The sequence below is a fragment of the Peromyscus californicus genome, unplaced genomic scaffold, assembly GCF_007827085.1.
Source record: "Peromyscus californicus insignis strain IS unplaced genomic scaffold, ASM782708v3 Scaffold_19__1_contigs__length_69161282, whole genome shotgun sequence".
Taxonomy (NCBI): Eukaryota; Metazoa; Chordata; class Mammalia; order Rodentia; family Cricetidae; genus Peromyscus; species Peromyscus californicus.
In genome coordinates this window covers 34114089-34119108 of record NW_026294491.1, presented here as the reverse complement: position 1 = coordinate 34119108, position 5020 = coordinate 34114089, and positions in this window count along the sequence as shown.

The following is a 5020-nucleotide window of genomic DNA, read 5'->3' as shown; positions in this document are numbered from 1 at the left end:
TTTAAAAAAATAACCAAACAGTATTCCATTATGTAAATATATGCTAGATATTTTTTCTTTGTTCGGACATTGAGTTGACTCCAAATCTTGCTTATTGTGAATAAACACGAGTGTCTCTTTGAATACTGATTTCATTTCCTTTGGATAGATGCCTAATAGTGGGGCTGTGAGATTCATAAATATTATTTTAAGGGACCTCCCCAGGAAGACTACACATTTCAATTACATTGGCCCACATTTTCAGGCTACACCTCAGGTAGGATTTCAGTCATAAATATTCCCTGGTCCCTTCCATGGCTGCACACTGTGAAGCCGAGAGGCTTGTAAACACGACACAGCTTCTGACCTGAAGGTTGTTGCTGCCCATGGAGAACCAGGCAAAGAGCAAGCACAACAGAGGCCATGGATGCTCCCATAATTACCCTGCTGCTGTGTAACTCTTTCCTTGAGTCCGTGACTTGCTGAGGCCAGTGGAATGTGGGCCAGTGAGAAAGGGCCGGTTCCAAGCACAGCATTGCTGGCTTCTGCCCGCACTGCTCTGCCATTCCTGAGAATGGGTGTTTACTGCTTTAAGGATGCCGAGAGAAACATGGAGCCGACTGGGACTGCGCCTGTGTCTTGGCGTCATCCTCAGCCCTGCCTGGGCTTGGCTAGTTAGCCTCTTCATGACATCAAGACTTGTGAGGCAGAGCAAATGATCACCAGCATTGGGGATAATCTGCTAAGCTGCCTTGCTATAGCAACGGTTAGCTGGTATAACCAGCAGTTGTGTGGTATAGTGTGAGAAGGGCCACAGGGAGATTTAGATGAGCAAATGGTGGACCGTTCTTAGGGGAGGAATGCTTCATGAACTTGTATATGATATTCACTTTTTGGATACTCATTCATTCAAGATACTCTTGCCCTCTCCCCCAATACTTCAGATCAGGAAGTTAGCAGTGTGTAGAGTCTCTAAGTGCAGGTCAGAATTGTGTAAAGGAAAAGTCACTCTCCAGAGAACTCATTTGTTCCTCGGTGTCTATGGGTCATTGACTTAAGGATCTTCTAGATACTGAAGACTGAGGATTCTCAAAGTCCTTATAAAAGATGGTACAATATCTGTTTATGAGTTGCATAATCCTCCTGTATACTTTGAATCATATCTATGTCACTTATGACATCAAACACAAAGCAAATGTTAACTGTGTAGTTGTTATAATATCTGGCTTAGGGAATAACAAGAACTATGTCTTTGTATGTATAACAGAGATGCTGAGAAAGAATAAGAAAGGCCAAGTTTCCCAACCATGTTTTCTTACTTTAAAAAGTAGTCTTAGCAAATAGGCACTTCAGATACAATACCATTCTGTGAAAGAGAGGGAAGGTGGGAAGAAAAGCCCTGAGTACAGGCCTTTATGAAGTATCAGGACTCTCTTCTGTCATGGGTCTGTATGGGTACAAGTCTCCAAGCCCCCTAGGTCTATAACTCCCTAACTCAGACAGGCAGACTCACTCCCCAATCTGGTACCTCACCAAAGTCTGTCCTCTGTTCAGATTCCTCCTCCTCCCATACAGAAGGCTGTATTTGGGAACGCAGCAAAGATGTGTAATTATTTTTTCAAACCCCCTTTTCTGTTGGAATTTAGAAAAAGCAAAACTCTCTAGAAAGGAATTCCAGTCGCATGTCTTGAAGCATATCTCTGAGAGGGCACAGGGATCTAGCTGCTTGCTGACTGCAGGTTGGAGTCATCTGGGGCGTGGGGTGGGGAGAATGAATACTGATTTGGGGAACTCTTTCAACTGCAATTTCTCAGGGTGTTAGGTACTTTTTGAAAGCTTCCAGGTGATTCTAGGACACAGCAATGCTGAGAAACATGAATCCAAGTGGGGACTTCCTGAGAAGACACCTGTGAATCAGAATCTGGGGCACAATAGTCTCCTCACTTACCATGTGCTAAGCGAGTTAGTTAATGCACGGCAAGTCCTGGTTAGACGCCTCTGAAGACACCAAGGGCTAAGGGGTAAAGGGCTGTCACCTCCACTCACGGTTTCCATGTACTTCAGCAGGACCATCTTAGTAAAAATGCTTGGCCCTGCTTCCAAGTACAATATGCAATCACACTGACATTCCAGCTTTCAAGTTTTGAGGTGTTTCTTCCTCTTTGACCACCTACCCCCTTTACCCCATCTCTAATGAGACTGAGGTCAGGAAACCAGCTAATACTCTACCCCAGGCAAGATAATCAGTCTCCATCTTTGGAAATGACAAATCGAGACAGAGGAATGATCAAGGTGCAGGTAGGTCTCCCTTTCAGCAATGGATATGACCCAATGTTAAGACAGGTTTGGAAACTTCTCAGAGAGTTTGACTTTTGTCTTGCCTTGGAGGTGTGTTACTACCGCACTATGGACCAGCAACCAACACGTGGCCACATAGATAATGTTCAGCGACCCAGAGAAGATGTAGTTCTCTATGTGGGTCCCCACTGAGACCTGGAGAATTCCACTTTGGAGCTAGGCAGAGAACAGAATATCACATGACCCATGTTTCTGAAAGACTGAAGGGCTTTAAGGTCAAGCCTGTTCCACTACAATCAGGTTAGGCCTTCTTGAACCTTTATCCGGGCACTCCTGAAAACAGGCCAACACTGTCTCAAGCTCAGTGGAAAGAGGGGCTTCAGTAGCTACCCATCTTATGACACAGGCTGCCCCAGGTTCTTACAGGAAGCTACACAGCTTGAGGCTGACTCTGACCCTTTGTCAGCTCTGGTAGAGGCCTTTAAGGCTTATAACCACAGAGTAAGTGGAAGGTGTGAGAAGAATAGGAGATTAGAGAAACCTGTGAAGCTCTGGCTTCCCTGACTTGACTGCTACCTCAGGGCAACCCCACACGGTCCCGGAAGATCTACAGCCAGCTCCAATAGGAACAGGGACACCAGGTCAGACCCAGGGTGCTACTGTTAAAGGAAGGGAGTCTGCTCTCTCTGGTCGCCCCAGAGAGGGCAAGCTGAGTGGCATCCCACACTAAGCCCAAGCTCAGGTCTGGTCCCCTAAGGGGGGATGTCACCACCTGGACTGAAGAGGCTCTACCACCTTCCCCACAGAATCACTATCACACCAGCAGAGCCTTGACTTGCATAACCCTTGACGGGCAAACAGGGAAGCAGTTTTATTGTCAATAGAGTTTCTTGTTCTATCCTAACCCAACTTCTTGGCCCTCATTCCAATATCAGCTGCCCGATGATGGGTGTTAAGTGGGCAGCCTAAGGTAAGGAGTTTTACTTTCCTTCCGGTGGGCACCTGCTTTGATTTCTCTTTAGAGAGAATGGATAGTAGGTTTCTGTAGAGCCGGAAGAGTCTTCGTCAGCCAGCTTGCTCTGATGATCCCAGTTCTAAATTCATAGACACTCCTAAAAGACAGTCTATGAAAATATATCTTGGCTCTGGGATTGCCAGTGGGATTTCTTGGACATGGACTCCATAGACCCCACCCTTGTCCATGAAGATAAAGGGGAGCACCATCTCGGGTCCCTGGGACCCAATATTTATCCAAAATTGGAATCTCTTCAGAGCCACAATCGTGCGTGCCTTCTCACGGTGTGATGAGGACCCACAGGTAGCTACTGCGCTTCCTCAGGGTTGGGGACAGCCTCCATCTATTTTGGCAATGCTTTGGCCAAACTACTAAGAAAATTATTCTAAGAAAGGGGAGTAGGCTGCAAACAGAGATAAGAGTCTTTGTTAGGGTCCAGGAGACAATTCTGTGCTCCCCAGGTATGGCAAACTATAGGTTTCTAACCTGTACCCACCCTCAGGAGAGGCATCAGGACCACATGTCACCAGGACAGTCGAGGAGCGATTTCTATGCCTCTGGCCTTTGAGTGGCCAGAAACAGATAATGTCAGCTGGGAGCTGTTAAAAGTCTCAGCAGATAATAATCTTGAGGGTGGAGGGTGGGACCAGAGAGATGAAAAAAGTGCTGATTTCTCAATCTCGCTTTCTATCTTTAATGAGAACCAGGCTCTGCGGGATCACGCTATTTAAGCCATTTCCCTCACAGAGGGACTTCAGTTCTGAGCAGTCCCGGGTGTCCAAGGCAAGCATCTCTGTTTGTATAGGCTTCCATCCTGCCCCTTCAGAGTGATCCGGGGACTCTAGCCTGTGTTCTGCTCTCTTATGCCTACCCGAACATAATCCCTACCAAGGCCTCCCTCAGATGGAGTTGCTTGCCTTCTTTCTACCTTGAACGGAGCAGAAGAACCCACAGCTGAGGAGGCATTGTAGCTTCCTGTGAGTTGTGGCCCTGCCACTGGCAGGGCGAACAGGTAACAGAAAGGGCTGAGTGGATGGGTAATAATGAGAGGCATCCCTGTTACTGATTTTCCATCCATGATCTGTTAAATCTGACCACATGGAACCAGGAAAAGCTCCATGACAAGTAAAACCTGAGGATCTTTTGGCTTCTAGTGATTTGTTGAATTGTTCAACAAGCGAGTTGGGGTTCAGTAGGACAGTGACTAAAATGAAGGGAGTCTTCATCGACATAGAGTGTGTGTGTGTGTTCAATGAAGAATTGTTGCAGAAGACCACGGAGCCAGAGAGGAGGATGTGGAGGGTGGCCTGGGGTCAGAAAGTGGTGCAAGGTTCATGCTGAGGGTGAGGAGGGGCCTCACGTAGAGAGTGGTGTGTGGGCACACGCCTGGAGGAGGAAAGAGTGCAAACAATGGCCCAGGGCTGGAGCTGCGGAGGTGCATTTCTGGAGAGACAGACACTTGGGACCTGAAATTTCCATTCCAGGTAGGTCTGTGGGAGGTGCCTGGGCTTTTAATGTCAGGCATGTTCAGAAATACAGCCACAGGGAGACAGATACAAATAGTTTGAATTTTCTTATTCAAAAATCTCTAGACCAAATGTTCCCATTGTCAGGTGCAGTTTCAAGACCCTGTTCTGTCCTCCACCTCCCACCCACTGCCCCAGGACCATCTTCCCATGGAAACTCACACTCCTACCAATGCCTCTTTCTCCTCTTGTAGGCTCCGAG